The sequence below is a fragment of the Palaemon carinicauda genome, chromosome 7, assembly GCF_036898095.1.
Source record: "Palaemon carinicauda isolate YSFRI2023 chromosome 7, ASM3689809v2, whole genome shotgun sequence".
Classification (NCBI taxonomy): domain Eukaryota; kingdom Metazoa; phylum Arthropoda; class Malacostraca; order Decapoda; family Palaemonidae; genus Palaemon; species Palaemon carinicauda.
This window is the reverse complement of record NC_090731.1, coordinates 8033283-8055110: the sequence shown is the minus strand read 5'-3', so window position 1 is coordinate 8055110 and position 21828 is coordinate 8033283. Positions and strand designations below refer to the sequence as shown.

Below are 21828 nucleotides of genomic sequence, written 5' to 3'. Positions count from 1 at the left end.
TGTTCCCTCCCACCAACCTTCTGTTGAAAGTCCTCTCCAAATTGAGAACCTTCAAAGGGACAGCGGCCCTAGTGGCTCCCAAGTGGCCCCGGAGCAACTGGTACCCCCTGGTCCTGGAGCTGCAGCCCAAGCTGATCCCTCTCCCGGGCCCAGTTCTCTCTCAACAAGTACAGAAGTCGACTGTCTTCGCTTCATCATCGAAAATCAAGGACCTTCATCTCATGATTTTCTCTCCCTTGCCGCAAAGAAGAGGTTTGGGATCTCGAAGAAAAGTCTAGACTTCCTAGAGGAATACAAGACCGAATCCACGAGACGGCAATATGAATCATCCTGGAGGAAATGGGTCTCCTTTGTTAAAGCAAAAAATCCTAAAGAAATCACCATTGATTTCTGTATGTCCTTCTTCATTCACCTTCATGGACAAGGATTAGCAGCCAATACGATTTCAACCTGCAAATCGGCTTTGACTAGACCAATTCTATATGCTTTCCAAATTGATCTGTCCAACGACATCTTTAACAAATTGCCGAAAGCATGTGCTCGCCTACGCCCAGCACCCCCTCCGAAACCGATCTCCTGGTCACTAGACAAGGTGCTCCATTTCGCCTCCAACTTGGACAATGATTCATGCCCCCTCAAGGATCTGACTCAGAAAGTTATATTTTTATTTGCTCTCGCCTCGGGAGCTCGAGTCAGCGAAATAGTGGCATTATCAAGAGAAGAGGGACATATCCTGTTTGCTGAGTCAGGAGAAGTGACCCTCTCCCCTGATCCGACGTTTCTCGCCAAAAATGAATTACCCACCAAAAGATGGGGCCCTTGGAGAATATGCCCCCTGAAGGAGGATGTCTCTCTATGTCCAGTAGAGAGTCTCAAGGTCTATCTTCGCAGAACTTCGAACTTTGGTGGAGGCCAACTCTTCAAAGGAGAAACATCGGGCAGCGACCTGTCACTGAAACAATTAAGAGCGAAAATCACCTACTTCATTCGCAGAGCGGATCCGAACAGTACACCCGCTGGTCATGATCCTAGAAAAGTGGCATCTTCTCTGAACTTCTTTCAGAGCATGGACTTTGAGAGCCTTAAAAACTTTACGGGCTGGAAGTCCTCGCGAGTTTTCTTTAAACATTATGCGAAACAAGTGCACGAAATCAAACATTTTGTGGTAGCCGCAGGTAGTGTTATGAAACCTGCACCTAACTCTGCGTAGAACAGTGAGTTACTTGGGACTCTAACTCTTCGGGTGCCTATGTTGACCCTCGAGTGATTCATAGTGATGTCTAAAAACACTTAGTGCTTTTATAACTGTTCTTATCCCAGGTGAAATGTCATAGTGTCACACAAGTGCCGCATGCCTTGAGCATGATGTGTTGTTTAAAGACTTGCGTTCCTCGAGAACGAGTACCTACTAATCCTGAAATTCCTTTTCAGACTCAAGAGCAAGCCTTTATTTCTATGTACATTATTATTACTGTAAATGAACTTTACTTTTGCTGTAAATTATTTAATTTCTGCATTGTGAAATAAAATTTCTATTTTATTACTTATGCGTCTCTTTCAGCTCCTACTTACTATGAAATACATACTGTCATAGTTTTATTTATTCCTCCTTTCCTATGGTCATGAAGAATTTATGATGTCTAATCCTAAATTATATTCACCTTGTCTCAGTAAGGTTCCTACACGAATACTTACTTCGAATAATCAGGAGATGAACTATACACACAGTGCCCAACCACCACTGGCCTACTTCAGAATGTTCCTATACAAATATCAAACATTCTGCTTCATCTCTAAGTTCTAAAAGTTCTTCTGTCAAGATGAATAGCCCTTCAATACCACTTTGACGTCGGCATAGCCCATGGGAACTTCCTACCAATGGGGGGCAGGATACTTTGTTCTTATGGTTCTTACCTAAGATTACTTTGCTGTTTTGTCAATGCCTAGGCACTTAACTCTGGGGGAAAATCTACCACGATACATTGATTCTCTGGTACTCTTCCATCAGGACGCCATGGCTTGAGCCCAAAAAACGGATTTTGAGCGAAGCGAAAAATCTATTTTTGGGTGAGATAGCCATGGCGTCCTGATGGACCCTCCCTACTACTTCGTTCAGTTTGTTCCCACCCTACACAATTGTATCATGGTGATGGGCAGCAACTGGCGCCAGGATAAAGACGCGCGTGACGTCATTAGAGCAATGGCGTCCGTTTGTTTACGTCTCGAGTATCAGTAGTAGCCACGAGTGAGATTAGCTGTGGAACGGCTCCCAGCTATTCTCAGCCCTTACACACCGAAGCGTTAACTCTGTTCGGGGTGGAGATAGCTATGTGGCACGATCAGACATGCGTGTCCCCTGTTGTATTACGATGTCTTAAAGGGAAACCTTTGAGATACTCGCTCCAGAAGTTAGAATTCTGTGATAACCTGTGGTTAAATTCTCTGGGAATATCTTAGTAGTCTTATACCCAAGGAAGCTACCAAACAGGAACCTTCCATCAGGACGCCATGGCTATCTCACCCAAAAATAGATTTTTCGCTTCGCTCAAAATCCGTTTTATGTCCGCTAGATTTGGTTTTTCAAAAAGAGGTTCTTGACTGAGCTGCTTATTTGAAGCTTTAAAAAATGAATAATTCTGAAATAAGATGCCATTCCTAAGGGAAGAGGAATGGCCATGTATATTAGGAATTGGGTACCCTGAGTCTTGTAATTCCTACTGTGTATATAGATGTCTTGAGTTTCCGATTTAATGCGTTTTCAATTTATCAGAATCTAGAATTAGATGATTCTATCTTTGATTGACCTCTTACCACTAGAGCTAAGGTACAAGAAGATTATAGAAAGGCCTCTTTTGTACTTGTTTGGATTTCAATTCTCACTCTATGGAAGGGTTCTATTCTGTTCCTCCTAGCGATCGCCATGGCTGAAGAGCTTTGGATTTTGCTTGAGAATCAGACTGTGAGCAAGTCTTTAATGAAGCTACTCAAATGCGTGGTAACTGCTTAGACCTGGTATACACCAATTCCCATGGTGTTATAACCAGCACAGTTGGTCTTCCAGTTTGGACATTTGATCCGGCCTTGGTTGCGTTAGTAATTACGATTGAGTAGCCTGTCCGTAATGTGTAAGATATTTTTAGAATCTTGGGTAGACTGGAATGTCATTTTGAGTAAGCTTTTGCTTTTGAATTTGTCCCAATTTTATAAAGAGGCTCATCATTCTTGGAATAATAACAGATCAAATTTTATTTGAAAAAAACTATGCTCCACCAGGAGCTGTTATTTGGAAAATTAATGCTTTAATTGCAAATTAATACAATTTTACCGTAAAAGACACCATTTCTCGTATATCCTAGGAATGCAAAGGGTGGGCTTCCCTTAAATTTGCAATCACTGGTGTAAACTTGCTTAACACGGATGGCTCTGTCATTCAATGCTCAAAGGGAAATGCAATGATTTTAGCCGATGTGTTTGACAATAAGCAAGATAATAAAATATTCAGTTCTCATCATAACATTTCCTGAAGCTAAGCTAACTCACTTTTATTAAACCTTGATGCATAATGGTATTTTTCCATTTTTTTTTATTAAGATAGCCTATTCCTTAGGCCCAAATATAGTCTGCTATTTAAGCAAGTTAATGAGAAGAATATCTTTTAACACTTAGAGAGTCTGCATTGTCACTCCATTGGCTCTAACAAAACTGATAACATTCTTTACTTACTACTTTTAGGGGTTTATTTCTCGCCCTCCACCAAACACTAAAGGTCTGTTCAGGCGGGCCTTGGTGTGTGAAAAAAAATAATTTCTTTCCAGTTAATATTTTGCTCTGTATCGTTATCAGTTATTTCGCTAGTATTTGTATTCAGGCTTAATAGTTTTCAGGTCACTATTATAACACTTTCTAAAAAGATAAGTCTTCAGGTTTTTCTTGAAAGCTGCCACATTATTGCTATTCTTGACATCGAGTGGAAAGTCGTTAGAGAGTCTCGGTGCAGCATAACTGAACGTTCTTCCTCCTATTGCATGATTCACACTAATTTCGAATAGTCTATGTGGGTCGTCAGCATGTCTAACTCTTACAGCGGCGCTGGTAGCTTCAGGGTAGGGGACCAAGCAATCACGAAGATATTTAGGCTTATCACTTGTAAGTGCTTTGTGAGTCAATAAGCAAATTTTAAACTCAATTCTAGCCTTAACAGGTAACCAATGTAGATCGATCAATGCAGGAGTTATTCTCTCCCTTAGTTTAATGCCTTTTATCAGTCTAGCCGCCCGGTTTTGCACATTTTGAAGCTTTCTTAGTAGTGTATTGGGCAATTTGTAGTACAGAGAATTGCAATAATCAAGCCTTGATATTACATGACTCATCACTAAAAATTTTGTACTGCCCTCTGTTAAATATTTTCTAATAAATGCTATGTTTCTCAGGTGATAGTTACACACTTTCACTGTGTTCACAATTTGGTCCCTCATTGACAAATTACAGTCTATCAGTACACCCAATTTTTTTCACAACAGGCACAATCCCAACATCAGCATCACCAATTTTTATACTTTGAATTAACTGGTAATTCTTCAAAGCCACCTTTGTGCCAAAGAACATACATTCTGTTTTATCATCGTTTAATTTGAGCTTTTTCCTCTGCATCCATGTTTTGATTTCCGTCATTATCTCATCAATTTTCTTCTCTGTATCTTGCGTTGTTGAAATTGAGAGGTAAAACTGTGTATCATCTGCATATATTTTAAAACCCACTTTTTGTTTTTTTAAGATGTGTGATAGCTCGATAGTATATTTAAACAAGATAGGGCCCAAAACACTACCCTGTGGTACACCCTTCATAAGAATTCTCTCATTGGATCGGTTTCCAGAAACTTCTACAATAGTCTTCCTGTTCACTAAGTAACTTCGCAAGAATTTCAGTGCTTCCCCGGTCACTCCAATAGACTTTAAGTCGTCAAGTAAGTACTCGTGCACAACAGTGTCAAAAGCAGCACTAAGATCTAACATAATCAAAATTCCACACTTTCCCCCATCAAGAAGACCTATCATATCATTCATTATTGAGCACAAAGTAGTTTCTGTAGAATGATTAGCTCTGTAGGCCGATTGATTTTCCGGGAATACCTCTAACTCGTCAATATGCGCCCATAATTGCTCACTTATGACTTTTTCAATAAGCTTTGACATGTAGGATAAATTTGAAATGGGCCTATATGAATTTAGCTCGTTTACATCACCTTTCCCTTTGTAAATTGGTTTGATCAACGCAGTTTTTTCACAGCTAGGAAAACAGGATTGTGATATACTTAGGTTAATTATGTTCAGGTAAATATTATATACAACTTGCTTGTTTGGAGCTTCACTTATTGAACTGTTTGGGAAAGGGTCGTTACCACAATATGTATTCTTCATCTCTCTCATAACCTTTAACAAGTCGCACATATTTATTTCCTTAAATTTTATTAACTTCTTTCCCTCTTTCACTGGCATAGTAGACTGTCCTTCCAAGTGATTTTGGGGGAAACCTCTATAGATTTTATCATTTTTTCATTAAAGAATATAGCAAAACTCTCTGGACAAACATTGTCAGGCAAGACATATTTTTTCTTTAATCCCATCAAATCATCAAGATTTTTGTGAAAGTCCTTCATGTTATTGGTTTTTTTACATTCGCCGTTGTAGAATTTTCTTTTTGTTTTTTCTAACAGGATGTTATAGTCATTTCTGGCCTTATTATATAGATTTCTGGCTTGTAAGGATTTGGCTCTTTTCTATCTACCTTCCATCTTACGTCTGTGTCTTTTTGCCTTTAATAGCTCACTATTATACCATCTAATATTTTTGCGTACCACTATTTGTTTGTTCTTTATGGGACACATGGTATCGTACAATTTTCCAAAATTGTCGTTGTATTTCTTGGTATAACACCCAACACATTCTATGTCTACCATATGTTCACATTGTGTGTTCACACAAGACATTTGCGCTACACTAGCTTCAATAAAATTCTCTGCATCAAAATTTTCCCGTTCCCTATATGTGATCCATTTTTTCAATACTCTGGTGCAATTTATATTAACATTAAAGGTGATGAGTTTGTGTTTTTGAGATCTCAAAGTCTGGTTCCACTTCAAGGTTTTTTATTAGGTCTGAGTCTTTTCCACATATGACCAAGTCGAGTGTATGACCACCTACTGACGTTGATACCAAAACACTGTTTATCAAATTAAACATCTCAAATACTTCCTTGAGTTCTTTAGCCTTATTATCATTTCCATCATCTACCCAACAGTTGAAGTCTCCACCAATTAATGTATTTTTAATATCGTCCACCACACCCACAAGAATACTAAATTCTTCAATGAATTTCGTCATATTACTCGCTGGTGGTCTATATAATGATATTATATTCAATACCTTATTGTTTCTTGTCAGTTTTAAACAGATATATTCAAACGTTTCAAATACTATTTCATTCATGATAGAAACCCTAGAGAAGGTTTTCGACACAAAGACACCCACTCCTCCTCCAGTTTTGTCCTTTCTTGGTACGTGGTAGAAATCGTGAGTACACGGCGTCATCTCCTGAATCTTTGAGTTATCACTAATATTTCCCTGCAACCAAGTTTCCGTTAATAAGCATAAATCTAATTCTATTTCGTTAATAAGATTTCTAATCTTTATGGTTTTATTCCCAACCGATTGAATATTTATCAGACCACACTTAACCAATGAGGCAAGAGCAGAAAATTCAAAAGCCAAATTTCATACTTTAAATATGTTACTTCTGAAATCGTGTGCCTGCTAGCGCCCTTGCTGTTTGTCTGATGTTCCCACATTTAGGCTATCTATGCTCATTGCCACTCCCTGTTGTGTTCTGGTTAGTGGTTAATAGGTTTGTCTGACCAGTACTGCCATGTCGTGTGGACATAAGAAGGATCTAATGGCTTCTATCACCTAATTATCTATTCCCCATCTGTAAGAGGAAGTATCTTCCCTGAGGTATCATGAAAGGGAGAGGGGTTTGTCCTTATAGGCCTACCTATTCCCACCTCTTCTGAAGAGAATTCTGCTTTTAAGAGGAGCCTGTGGCCAACCATACACGCTCTCCTGCCTCATTCGGGAGAGTTACTAAACAGAATTTGAATTTTAAAGCTGCATTCAGGGATGAGACTCACTTTAAAACAAGCTGATTGGGAGCATGCTAAATTCTGGAATAGGACCCTATCAGCCATGTAGTCTGATTAGGTTGTATGGCGGTTTAAAGAAATAAATTTTTTTACAATTCAAACTATATTTTGCATGAGAAAGGACAAAACACTATTTTATTAGAATATGCAAAACTATGAAACATTTAATGAACAAGCTTCGGAAATTGTTGTTAGTATACGACAATGAATAAAATCCTTAACAATCTATGGCAACTGGGCAATCTTCATAACTAGTAGAGTACATTACCTTCTGGACAATTTTAAAATTGGTGAAACAGTGGTTTATGTCTCCATATCAAATGAAACAGTCGTCGGCGATAAGAGACATTCTTAGCTATTAAAAAGTTATAATTATGAAATAATTTATTTATATTTAGGAAATTTTGTATATAAAAGGCTCGTCTTGAAAATATAACTAATATTTTCAAGTTATCTGTCTTTAGACCTTTAGGCTATCCTTTCACTCAGTACCGAAACTCTTATTACTCCACAGTAATGTATGTTATATATTGTACTTTCAATGAAATTTTTTACATAGTAAAATTTTATTTTATTGTCAATACAGTTGCCTGCTAGTGTCGATGATGTAATATAACCATATTCTGAACACTGTTGTAAATTAACCTGCGTACCAGTAGTTGTTCTCTACATGTCCTGTGTTATATTACATAGAATGACTGTACCAATTCTCTATTCACGATCTTTTCACGCCATGTAGTCATGGTTATATTAGCTGCTGCAGCAGCTTGAATATTTATCACTTACTGCTGTATCATATTTAATCTTTGCTTAGGGTCTGGAAAATTTATAATGGGGTCGAGGAAGGCGGAGTCAGGTGGGAGGTATTTGATATCCAATGCACGAGTATCCCTTTATCTGTGGGGATATCCTATCTTGGTGAAAGGGTTTGCGTATCGCTATGATCAGTAATGCTGTACTAGTCAGGGCCACCCATACTAGGCTGGTCTGCTGTGAGCGATCACACGGAAATCTTCTATCGTCGCCAATCCACACTGCCAACGTGGTGATGAAAACTGGGCAAACACCAGACATAAGTTAACATGTCCAAGTCCCTCGTCCTGCAGTGAACTAGAAACGGCTGCAATTGTTGTAAGAATATCCACAGAAACATTTGAAAGGCAAGGGGCATTGTCTACATTGCTTTTATTCTTTTATTGTCGAGAATAACAGAGAGAGAGGTTAGAAAACTCTTGCAAACTTCTCTGTTTACACTCCTATGAAGGATTTCATGATAGACCAAGCCAACTCTTGTCAGTTATAGCAGCAATCACTGTAAAGTTTCTTCCAAAATTATTGCCTACAATTCGATGTACGCGTTTTCTTATGCGAATTCTCCCGAAGTGATCAAGGTCTCTCTTGGCCTTGGAAGTGACGTCTTGTGAAGATTCAAACCAAGTCTCACCAATGTAAATGCGATGGCATTTTGGACCAAAAGTATACAAACACCCTAACCTAACTAACCTATTGATTTGTAGAATGTACAGAATTACAGTAACTACAGAAATGTGTAGTCCTTTTCCTACTCTACTAGATAATTCAGATTAGCAAGTACATTGCAAGATTTCAAACCATTCAACATTCTATCCAAGGCTATTGCTTTCATCGAATCGTAGACTGCTGGTTTATGGGACCATATTTTACGGAACTTTATATTAAAATTCTTCAAGGTTATGGTTACCGTCTTCAATTATCATGATCAGCAAATCTCTGCTTTCATTACTGAAGGTTCAATTGTCTGATTTCTGATGCAGACCGCAGAGATTTATATATGATACAACACGATGTAGTGCAAACAACATATGCATTCCTGCCGATTCACTGAACTCTTCCCCTGCATTATAGGCGTCTGGGATGTTGTTTATGAACTGCCTATACCCTGGGCGTGATGATAACGAAGCTCTGGCCGGTGACAGGTTCAGAAGATCGAATAACACAAACCTTGTCCAGTGCTGTGTAGTTATACATTATACCTTCCTTACCATCTTCACTAAATTTAGAAAGAAGCAAAGCTTCCTTAGCGAGAGGTAGTTTTACTGATAAGGGTAGTTAAGGACCAAATATAATTGTCATTCGAATACATTCGGTTTTATCTATATTACTTAGTCATAAAAACATATTTTGCTATTTTTTTCCGCTGTGATGATTGTTTTCAATTTTGATGATCATGTTTTACGTAAAAACGCCAATTTTTACCGAACTACGAAAACAGTTTAACTCCTGTTACGATTGTCTTATCATTTATTACGTTTGTTTTTTTTTTTTTAAATATGGAAAATGTAGTTTTGCAAAATGTCTAAAAGATATGGTAGTGTTCACTTAGTGTAATGTGAATAGATTCTTATTTCATGGTGCTACGATGATTATCCAACCAGCTTTGAGATATGTTTATTGATTTGCAGAATGTACAGTAATTGCAATAGGATGTAGTTCTTTTCCTACTCTATTGTGCGTACGATCCATCTCTCTCTCTCTCTCTCTCTCTCTCTCTCTCTCTCTCTCTCTCTCTCTCTCTCTCTCTCTCTCTGTCTCCCACAAATTAGAAGATTGTGAAAAATATCAAAGGAAATCCACTGCATATATATACATTTGTAACAGAAATCCAATGACTTTAAAAAATACTGTTTTACACCCTAAGTGTCTGCGTAGATGAGATTACGTAATTCTTTTACATTGGTGGAAGGTATTTTTTGTTTTGATTTTCAACATTACCATAAAAATTGTCTAAATCGCCAATTCTGACTAAATCTGCAACTGTTTGGCAGTGCACGACATAAAACAGTTGACAAATTATAAGTGATTATATTCATCAATGCTATTCATTTTCTTAGAATTTCAGCTACTGAAGTGAAAGCCTTTGTACTGAGTAGGATTAATTGAAGAAGTTGTGTACTCTACAATCAATCAAAGGATTTACACTACTATTTACATAAGTACAGAAATCCAAAACTTTAGTTTGTACATTATAGAAAAAGTTGATTATAACAATGTAAAAGTTCTCATGCTTGAGGGTTGTACTCGGTCTAACTATTCTATCTTGAGCTTTTTTTTTTTTTTTTTTTTTTTTTTTTTTTTTTTTTGTTTTTAAAATTATGTATGGAAAATTTATTCTAACGTTGTTACTGTTCTCAGAATATTTGAATTGTTCATAACTTTTCTTGTAGTTTATTTCCTTAGTTTCATTTCTTCACTGAGCTATTTTCCCTGTTGGAGCCCTTGGGCTTATAACATCTTGCTTTTTCAACTAGGGTTGTAGCTTAACTTATAATAATAATAATAATAATAATAATAATAATAATAATAATAATAATAATTATTATTATTATTAATAATAATTTATAAAATGGTTCAGTTGATGGCCTCTTAGCCAAGGGGTTCGAGCTTTATGCTATTATATTTTGTGAATTTTCCTTCCAGCCAATGTATTATTATTGAATTTCTGTATTTTATTTTGAAATTTATTTCCGCACTAAATTTACTTTTAAGATTTCCTTGTTTATAAAGATGCAGTTCTAAAGTTTCAGTCAAGATATTAAACAAATGAATGATTTGTGCCTTGTTACAAGCCACAACTAAAAAAATTTCCTATATTATTATTATTATTATTATTATTATTATTATTATTATTATTATTATTATTATTATTATTATTATCATTACTTTTATTCTATTTACGGTACTTTTAAGATATCTTTAATGACCTTGCTATTTGTGTTTATGATTTGCCATATCTCCAGTTACATACAATTAATTGACTGCAGTGTCATTGTCTGTAATTCTAGATTCTAGCGGGAGATACCTGTACCTTCTCTTTGTGGGTCCTGGTCATACCAGTCAAAATCTATTCCAATTACTTGCATGTTGGTGAATAGTAATGGCATAACATTCTAGTGAAATAGTGTAATGTCATGACACTAGGAATGGATTTATAAACGGCACGAAAGGAGAAAAGACAGTCTTCTCTCTCTCTCTCTCTCTCTCTCTCTCTCTCTCTCTCTCTCTCTCTCTCTCTCTCTCTCTCTCTCTCTCTGCCTGGTACTAGGGATTAAACAATTAATTTTTTGGTTGAGCTGATGTTGTATTTTGTATAAGCAAAGATTTACTTAGGATTATTTATCTTGCTTCTTTACTACAGGTATTTAAGATGCCTTCTGAGCATGCCATTCAATTTCAGCCGCCTTATATCTAATGTGTGTCATTTTCCAGGACCTGACCAGGCTGATCTGGACATCTCAAAGGTCTTACTGAAAGGGGATTAGAATTAGGAAAAAACAGATTTATGCGTCTCCAGAAGAGTAAGTTTATTGCATTTATAGTATAAAATATTGCAGTACATTTTTATCGCATAGCAGTCACCATATTTGAATTTAATCATTCCTGCTCTTATCATGTAGTAAATTGAAGTTTTCCCCGTTGGGAGTAGTGCCTACAGTGCACCTCAAGCGTGTGCACTGTAGGTACTACTTATTAAAGTGTCTTGCAGCACTCCATCGGCACCTGCCGTAACTTTACTTTGCTTCAAGGTCCTTTGAATATACTTGGAGTAATATTTAAAGGACCTTGCTTTGCTTTATATCCTTCGAACTCTGACTACGTTTCACATGCCTTTTTACCTTCCTGCTGTACAACCTCTTCTAACTTATTCCCCAATTCCAATTGTGCAATGAATGGCCTTACAGATTCCTGCGCTGGACTATTTAATCTAAATTTATAAATTGCTTCCATTCAGTGTAGCAAATTGAACCTTATGGTAGAAGTAGTTATTACTTATATTGGAATACCAGCTGGAATTATATTTCCTAGACTTGTGCTTTTCCAAGAGGCCTTTTTGTTTATACAAAATATGTAAGAATTTGATTAGGATAAAATGAGAGAGGTTACCTGCCAATCTTATGTGTGAGAGCTACTGTACAGTAAGTATTCAAATATGCGTATCAAAGCTTATTTACAAGTTGTGTTTAGTTAGAACCACATTCCATAACGTTATTGTCTCTATTTATGTTCGGCTTTGATGAATGATAAACTTCATAATTGTTGTATATTCCATTGAAAGAAGTTAATGTTAAATACAAGATTATGAAATATTTATTTCCTCACTGGGCTGCTTTCCCTGTTGGGGCCCCTGGGCTTATAGCATCCTGCTTTTCCAACTAGGGTTGTAGTTTAGCATTTAATAATAATAATGATAATAATGATAATAATAATAATAATAACAATAATAATAATAGGTTGATTGTTTTGATAACTGCCTTTGTATTCAGAGCTCAGAAGTTCACATTTTAACCCACTTTATTAGTTATCTTAACTTAAGTTTCGTTTTTTTAGCTGCACTTGATTTTTTTTTTGTTTCACGATACATCTGTGAACTAAATGTATTAATTTATCACAACAAATTCTATAAAGTCCTTGTTTATAATTGCTGTGTAAGGGGGGGGGGGGGGGATTTCTCTTGAATGAATGTTGAAATCGGTTTTATAATTCTTTATAATGTATAATTTATGGAATTTTGGGTCAAATGCCTGGGTAGTGGGACTCGGTGATGTAAAGAAGGTTAAAAAAACACCAATGATCCAAGAGGAATTTGTAAAATAGTTACACTAATGTCATTGCCCCTCTATATTTTACGTGGTCCATAACAGGACAACTGAAAGAGAATTAAGTCGCTCTCTCAACTGATGTTTTGATCGTGTTTCAGAGTTTCTGCAGAAATTTGTATTTTTATTGAATAGTTTTACATCCAGACTTCTGTAGAGTACCAATTAATTTTAGTTTTAACCCTATGGTAAAGAGTTTTTCCTTCTGATTATAGTTTCCAGTACCTATGCCATATTATTGATGGGATATAGTTTGTTTTCAGTTTGGTATCAAAAAGTGTGTTAGTGGGATTCTTTTCAAATTCTGTTTTCCTGCAGGTCAGTTTCTTCTAGCTGCCCAGCCCCATCTTCTTGAGTAATTGCAGGGTTTCCCCCATCCGTATTTATTCACTTCTTGGTCTCACAGGCACAGACACAGTGTTATATAGCCCAAATTTATAAATCCAATCGTACAGTGATATTATTACACTATTTTTCTAGTATGTTATCTTATTACTAGTCATCTTGATGCAAGTAATTGGAATAGGTTTTAACCGATATATGTAGTGCAATTAACCCAAGCACTAGTTTTTTAAACGTTGGATATAGGGTTTTTAGGAGTTTTTAATTTATTAAATGGTCATTTGTACCGTTCCTTTTAGGCTAAGCCCATGTGAAATAGGTTTTTGTACATTCATTAAGAAATCTTTCAGTCAGATGGTAATCATTTCAAAACAATGTTAATTCGGCCAAGTTTTTCTACTGTAGATTTTCTACATAACAATAGATGCTCAAAAGTTTACTTAGTAAATGTAGTGGATGCCTTACAAAAATGTTAACTGACAATTTGTCCTTTTTATCTTATTCATATTTCTGCTATCAACTTGTGATTCCATTAGCAACAGCAGCATGAGTTTTGTAAATCAGTTTAATGATTAAACTATATTGCAGAAACTATGTTGCTGCTCATGTTAGACTTCTTTTCTTAAATGTTTTTTCATTTATATTTGATTCAAATTGCCAGTAACTCCGACGAAGTAAATACTAAAAGACAATCAGGTGAAGTAAATGGCGTTAAAGCAATAAGAAATGTGGAGGCAAGAATAAATGAACTAATATTTTGATAATTTTTTCCAGATTGGGGGAATTGAAGAAACTATGGTTATGGATACGGTAGTGTTCTTTGGGAAATAATTTTGCACATCTTTTATTGCAAAGATGATTATATCACCATTATGTGTAGTGGAACATGGAACTCTTACGCCTCGGTGTTGTCTTCAAAAATGCAATAAGTATGGAAGGAAAAAGGTTAAGAAAATTACCTGGTAAAGTTGAACCCAATTGCTTTTTATTTTGTAGAAGTATTCTCATAATTTACTAAGAGTTCTATTTACATTTACTATAAAAATAAATTTTAAAATAGTTTTCAATTTTCTACGTTCCCGTATATATCATTTCTAGTATTTATTTTTCCATTGCTGTAGACTCTGGTACAATCTATGTTACTATATCTATTCCTGCAGACAGCTGCAGTCTCCATTGATGTAATGTACTATTTGCCTTCAGTGTCAATTTTTTGTGGCCGTGTACATTATCATACATACCTGTGCCCTCTTGGTAATTAATCCTGTAGCCTTGATATTTCACTTCCTGCTTCTGCTTGAAGTACGGTACTGTAGACAGCTGGTGTTATTCCTGTATTCACCGAGGTTTTCTTGCTGCTACTATCTCGCTACCAACTCCAGTTCTGTTTCCATTTCTTCAAGCAGTTTACTACTGCTTTCATTGCTAATTATCTTCCTGCTACCTTCATTTCTGCAATTATTGTTGGCATTTCTTATTAATAATGTCTTCACAGCTAATAGACAGCTGCTATCTTCTAGCTGTTACCAATGCTAGAATCTCGCCTCGCTGCCTCCATTGCTGTTTATTCTGGTGTCATTTGGTGGCATCTTATAGCCGACTTCAGTACCCTCCATTTTCTTCTTCGTTTAGCTCAATTTTCATTGATCTCAGTTTCCCTGCAGCTCCAACTTCATTGCCCTCTGTTTTCATGCAGCTCCGACAATATGGTCCTCCATCCAGTCCAGATTTTATTGGCCTTTATCTTTGTGCAGCTTAAGACTGTGCTCCTCTGCCTTTGTTGCCCTTCACCTAGCTGCTTGCCCAGCCATCTTTGACATTCATATTGATTATGCTCTGCCTTTATTATATTTCATTGCCCTTCCTCATGTTGCTGCCCAACTTTCATGGTCCTTCATCTTCCGAATTCCCAGCCTTCATTGCCCTTCATATGGGGCTATATTGCTTCTGGTCAGCCCGCATTTTGATGCTGCCTTGCCTTCATTGTCCTATATTTCAACAGCTGGTAAGACTTTCTTACTCTTCAATTTACTGCCCAAGCTTCCTTGCCCTTCATGTTACAATTACTCGGCCCTCATTGGCCTTTATGTGATTCTCCTCAGCCTTCTTTGTCCTTCCTTCATCTTGCTGTTCCACTGCTTTTATTGCCTTTCATGATTTTGCTGGTCTGCCTTTGGTGCCCTTTATGTCGGTGCTGCTTTACCTTCATTGGCCTTCATACTGTGTGTTGCCCATAATCTTGCTGGTGCCCTGCCTTCCTCTTGCTTTTGCCACGCCTTCAGTTTCTTAAATCTATCAGCAGCCCTGCCTTAATTGCCCTTTGTCTTTAAACTACCGTGCCTTAATTTTCTCTTTATTGCCCTTCATATTGGTTCTTCTCAGGTTTCATTGCTAGTAGTATTTCATTACCCTTATTGTCTTGCCCTACATCTTGCTAATGCTCTGCTTTCATTGCCCTTCATGTTGGTGCTGCTATTAATTTAGTGCTCTTTATCTTGCTCTTGCTCTTGCCCAGCCTTCTTTTCCCTTCTTGCTCCATCAAAGCTTTCATTACTTCTCTCAGCCTCTCCTCTTGCTGCTGTTCTGCCTTCATTGCCTTTTTTGCTCTACCTCTTGTCTCCGCTTTTCAGTTGCTCTTTAGACTTTTAGTTGTCCGTCTTGCTATGACTGAGGCTACATTAGACTTCATGATATTGCATCTCGGCCTTCATTGCCCTTCACATTATTACTGTTCCATCGTTATTGCTCTTCATGTTTCTGCAGTCATTCTTTAATTGCCCCTTAGTTTTCTGCTACCAATATTGGTTGCCTTTCCAGCTGGTACTGGTCTGCCATCATTGCTCTTCATCTGGCTACCGACCTGGCTTCATTGCCCTTCATCTGGCCTTTGGATTGACTTCATTGCCCTTCTTTCTTATTGCTGTCCAACCTCTGCTAACTCATTCCCCATTTTCACTTGTGCAATGAATGGCCTCACAAATTTCTGTGGTAAGCTGTTTAGTCCAAATTCATAAATTCACTTCTATTGAATGTAGAAAATATAACTCTACTAAATGTAGAAAAAAAAAAAATATCGAATTCTCCCTGAAATCTTATTTCCTAGACTTGTGCTTTTCCAAGAGAGGTTTTTTTTTTTGTACAATGTGAAATACAGGTATTCAAATCTGTAGCATAGGTTATTTACAAAATGTTAAGTTGCAACTATATTTCATGAGGTTATTGTTTCTTTTATATTCGGGTTTGATTGTATGGTAATCTCATAATTTTTAGTATATGCCATTGAAAGGAGTTTCAATGTTGTACGATTAGGTTGAGTATCTAGATGCTCACTGGATTTTCTTTCAGAGCTATTTTAGTTGACACGATCACTAGGGGTTCAATCGTTAGTTTTAGGAGTTTTTAATTCATTTAGGAGTTTTTAATTCATTATATGATAATTTGTATAGTCCCCCTAAGCCCATGTGATGAAATAGGTTATTGTACAATTAGAAATAGTTCCCTTTCTAAGAAACCTGTTACTGTGAGATGGCAATCATTTTAAAACACGTAAGTTCTGTCAATTTCTTCCACTGTTGATTCTATAACAATAGATGTTCAAAACTTTGCCTGCTAATTGCTGAAATACAAAACCTTGCCTGATAATTGTTGAAATATAGATTATACAAAACCTTGCCTGGTAGTTGTTGAAATATAGATTATACGAAACCTTGCCTGGTAGTTGTTGAAATATATATATTTTCATTTGTTATTAGATGTGGATGCTCTACGCAAAAGTTATTTAAATGACAGTCTGTCTTTCAGATTTGTTGATATTAACTCATTATTCAGTTATATTAGCAGCAGCAAATCAGTTTAATGATTAAAATCAATCTTATATTGCAGCTCACCTTACGGATTTATTTTCTTGAATGTTTTCCACTTTATATTTGATTCAAATTGCCAGTAACCCCGAAGTTAGTAAATGCTAAAGACAAATGTTTTTAGGTGAAGTAAATGGCGTTAAAGCAATAGAAGAGTAGAGGCAAGAATAAATGAACTGATATTTGATAATCTTTTCCAGATTGTGGGGATTGAAGAAACTATAGTTATATGGGGGATTGAAGAAACTATGGTTATATGGATACGTCAGTGTTCGTTCTGAAATAATGGCGATGTTTAATCATCTTTGCAATAAAAGATTTGCAAAATTATGTTGAGTGGAACAAAAGAAGCCTCGTTGTTGTCTTCAAAATGCAACAAATATGGAAGGAAAAAAAAAACAAAGGTTAAGAAAGTTATCTGGTAAAGTCTTTAAATTCATTTGTTTTTATTTTATAAAGTCTTTTTACATTTAGTAGAATAAATATAGTTTTCCAGGATTTGTCATATCTATTTATTTATACTAGTTTTGTTGTAGACTCTGGTGCAGTAATAATTTTACTATCCTTCTTCCTCCTCCACCTACTGACTCCATTGCTCTTATTTACTAATACGTTCACTGTCGATCTCTTGCGACTGTGTACATAATCTCCTGCTTGGTATTATAACCCTGCAGCCTTAATTGCTAGCTTCCTACTTTTGCTTAGAGTACGGTACTGTAGAAAGCTTGTCTTTTATTCCTGTCTTCACCGACGGTTTCTTGCCGTTACATTCTCGCTACCGACACCAGTTCAGTGTAATATATCCATCGGCAGTTTACTACTACTTTCATTGCTGTTATCCTTACTGCTGCCTCCATTTCTACAATTATTGTTACCATTTATTGCTGATAATGTCTTCACTGCTAATATACAGCTGCTGTCTTGTAGCTGTTATCAATGCTTAAATTGATGTCTCCTCGCTGCCTCCATTGCTGTTTATTCTGATGTCATTGGTGGCAGCTTACAGCCGACTTCCAGTGCCTCTATTTTCTTCTTCGTTTGGCTCAATCTTCATTGCCCTCTTGTTTTCATGCAGCTCCAACAACATGGTCTTCCTCCTCCATCCAGCCCAGACTTTATTGCCCTTTTGTCTTCGTGCAGCTTAAAACTTTGCTGCTCCGACTTTGTTGCCCTTCACCTAGCTGCTGACCAGCCATCTTTGACCTTCCCATTGATTATGCTCTGCCTTTATTATCTTCTATTGCCATTATTCTTGCGGCTACAGAACTTTCATGGTTCTTCATCTTCATAATGTTCAGCCTTAATTGCCCCTTCATATGGGGCTACGTTGCTTCTGGTCAGCCCTACATTTTGATGCTGCCCTGCCTTCATTGCCCTTTTTCAACAACTGGCAAGGCTTTCTTACTCTTCAACTTAGTGCTACCCAAGCTTCCTTGCCCTTCATGTTAATGCTCCTCAGCCCTCTCTGCTCTTCATCTTGCTGTTCCTCTGCTTTTATTGCCTATCATAATTTTACTTGTCTTCATTTGCTGGCCTTCTTGTCTTCATTTGCTGGCCTTTATGTCGGTGCTGCTTTACCCTCATTACCCTTCATATTGTGTGTAGCCCCATAATCTTGCTGCTGCCTGCCTTTTATCTTGCTTCTACCACGCCTCCAGTTCCTTAAATCTATTAGCAGCCCTGTCTTAATTGCACTTTGTCTTTAAACTATCATACCTTGAGTCTCTGTCGAAGATCTTCGTCTTCATTGCCCTTCATATTGGTTCGTCTCAGTTTTTATTGCTAGTAGTATTTTTATCATCCTTAGTGCAAGTGCCTTGCCTTGTCCTACAACTTGCTTATGCTCTGCTTTCATTGCCCAGCTTTCCTTTCCCTCCTTCTTGCTCCATCAAAGCTCAATGACTTCTCTCAGCCTCTCATCTTGCCGCTGCTCTGCATTCATTGCCCCCGTCTTGCTCTACCTCTCTTCTCTACGCCTTTCAGTTGTGCTTTATACTTTTAGTTGTCCTTCATCTTGCTATGACTGAGGTTACGATGGCCTTCATGATATTGCATGTGTGCCTTCATTGCCCTTCATCTTATTGCTGTTTCATCTTGCTTGCTACTACTTACCTTTCAGATATTCCTTAATTGCCGTTAAGTTTGCTGCTACCACAATTCATTGCCCTTCATCTCTCCTGGGTTGACTTCAATGCCCTTTGTCAAAAACCCATAAGTGTCTCCATTGCCCTTCATCTGGTTCTGTCAATGACTCCATTTGGCTTTATTGCCCTTCGTCTGGCCCTTGTGGTGCTCCATTGCCCTTAATCTAGATGTTTTTGGTGGCTTCATTGCCCTTCGTTTGCTCCTTTTGATGCCTCAATTCCTCTTTGTCTGCTCCTTTTGGTGCCTCAATTACCGTTCATCTGTTCCTTTTGGTGTCTCCATTGGCCCTTCATGTGGTCCGTTTGGTGAATCCATTGCCCTTTGTCTGGTCTTTTTGGTAGGTTCATTGCCTTTTGTAGGGCATTACTAATGGCATCATTGCCCTTCGTCTTCTCTGAAGGCCTCATTGCCCCTTTGTCTGGTCATTTTGGTGCCTCCCTTGCCCTTTGTCTGGATCTTTTCATGACCACATTGCCATTCGTCCCGAATTCGTCCAGAACTTTTGGTGGCTCCATTGCTATTTGTCTACTTATTTTGGTGCCTCCATTGCCCTTTTTCACTTCTTATGGCCTCGTTGCTCTTCGCCTGGCCCTTTTGGTGTCTCCATCGCCCTTCGTCTGCTCCTTTTGGTGTCTACATTGCCCCTTGTCTGGTGGCCCTTTTGGTGCCTTCATTGCCCTTTTTGAGGTGCTTTTGGTGGCTTCATTGCCCTTCATCTGGCCCTATTAGTGGCTCCATTGCCTCTTCTAATGGTTCCATTGCCCTTTGTCTGGCCTTTTTGGTAGCTCCATTGCCCTTTGTCTGGCCCTTTTGGTGGCTCCATTGCCCTTCGTCTGGCCCTTTTGGTGGCTCCATTGACCTTCGTCTGGCCCTTTTGGTGGCTCCATTGACCTTCGTCTGGCCCTTTTGGTGGCTCCATTGCCCTTCGTCTGCTCCTTTCTCTTCATCTGCTCCTTTTGGGGCCTCCATTGCCCTTCGTCTGCTCCTTTTGGGGCCTCCATTGTCCTTCGTCTGCTCCTTTTGGGGCCTCCATTGTCCTTCGTCTGCTCCTTTTGGGGCCTCCATTGTCCTTCGTCTGCTCCTTTTGGGGCCTCCATTGCCCTTCGTCTGCTCCTTTAGGGGCCTCCATTGCCCTTTGTCTGGTTCTTTTGGTGGCTCCCTTTTGGTGGCTCCATTGCCCTTTGTCTCTTCAAATGGCCTCCTTGCCCTTCTAATGGCCCCATTGCCCTTTGTCTGGCCCTTTTGGTGGCTCCATTGTCCTTTGTCTGCTCCTTTTTGTGCCTCCATTGCCCTTTGTCTGCTCCTTTAGTTGCCTCCATTGCCCTTTGTCTGCTCCTTTAGGTGCCTCCATTGCCCTTTGTCTGGCCCTTTTGGTGTCTCCATTCCCCTTTGTCTGATCCTTTTGGTGGCTCCATTGCCCTTCGTCTCTTCTAATGGCTCCATTGCCCTTTATTTGGCCCTTATGGTGGCTCCATTGCCCTTTGTCTGGTCCTTTTGGTGGACTCATTGCCCTTTGTCTGCTTCTTTTGGTGCCTCCATTGCCCTTTGTCTGCTCCTTTAGTTGCCTCCATTGCCCTTTGTCTGGCCCTTTTGGTGTCTCCATTGGCTTTCGTCTGGTCCTTTTTAGTGGCTCCATTGCCCTTTGTCTGGCCCCATTGACCTTTTTCTGCTTCTTTTGGTGCCTCTATCGCCCTTATTTACTTTTAATGGCATCATTGCTCTTCACCTGGCCCTTTTTGGTGTCTCCATTGCCCTTTGTCTGCTCCTTTTGGTGTCTCCATTGTCACTTGTCTGCTCCTTTTGGTGTCTCCATTGTCACTTGTCTGCTCCTTTTGGTGTCTCCATTGTCACTTGTCTGGCCCTTTTGGTGCCTCCATTCCCCTTTTTGTGCTGCTTTTGGTGGCTTCATTGTCCTTTGTATGGCGCTTTTGGTGGCTTCATTGCCACTTCATCTGGCCCCATTTGTGGCTCCATTGCCTCTTCTAATGGCTCCATTGCCCTTTGTCTGGCCCTTTTTGGTGGCTCCATTGCCCTTTGTCTGGCCCTTTTGGTGGCTTCATTGCCCTTTGTCTGGCCCTTTTGGTGGCTTCATTGCCCTTTGTCTGGCCCTTTTGGTGGCTTCATTGCCCTTTGTCTGGCCCTTTTGGTGGCTTCATTGCCCTTTGTCTGGCCCTTTTGGTGGCTTCATTGCCCTTTGTCTGGCCCTTTTGGTGGCTTCATTGCCCTTTGTCTGGCCCTTTTGGTGGCTTCATTGCCCTTTGTCTGGCCCTTTTGGTGGCTTCATTGCCCTTTGTCTGGCCCTTTTGGTGGCTTCATTGCCCTTTGTCGGGCCCTTTTGGTGGCTTCATTGCTCTTTGTCGGGCCCTTTTGGTGGCTCCATTGCCCTTTGTCGGGCCCTTTTGGTGGCTCCATTGCCCTTTGTCTGCTTTTTTGGTGCCTCCATTGCCCTTTGCTTCTTTTGGTGCCTCCCTTGCCCTTCGTCTGCTCCTTTTGGTGCCTCCATTGCCCTTCATCGGCTGCTTTTGGTGCCTCCATTGCCCTTCATGTGGTTCTTTTAGTGGCTCCATTGCCCTTTGTCTGGTCCTTTTGGTGGCATCATTGCCCTTTGTCTGCTCCTTTAGTTGCCTCCATTGCCCTTTGTCTGGCCCTTTT

At 38.7% G+C, this 21828-nt stretch overlaps 1 long non-coding RNA gene across 2 annotated transcripts in view; it reads left to right on the top strand.

Moving 5' to 3' along the window:
* Positions 1-17521, top strand: part of LOC137643458 (uncharacterized) — a 33255-nt gene extending 15734 nt beyond the window's left edge. The window contains exons 2-5 of one of the 2 annotated variants that reach the window (XR_011044949.1): positions 10067-10168; positions 11442-11530; positions 13946-14133; positions 17232-17521. This is a non-coding gene — a long non-coding RNA (uncharacterized lncRNA). The remainder of the gene's footprint in view (positions 1-10066; positions 10169-11441; positions 11531-13945; positions 14134-17231) is intronic. The other variant, XR_011044948.1, reaches the window with a different exon arrangement.
* The last annotated feature ends 4307 nt before the right edge of the window (positions 17522-21828 follow it).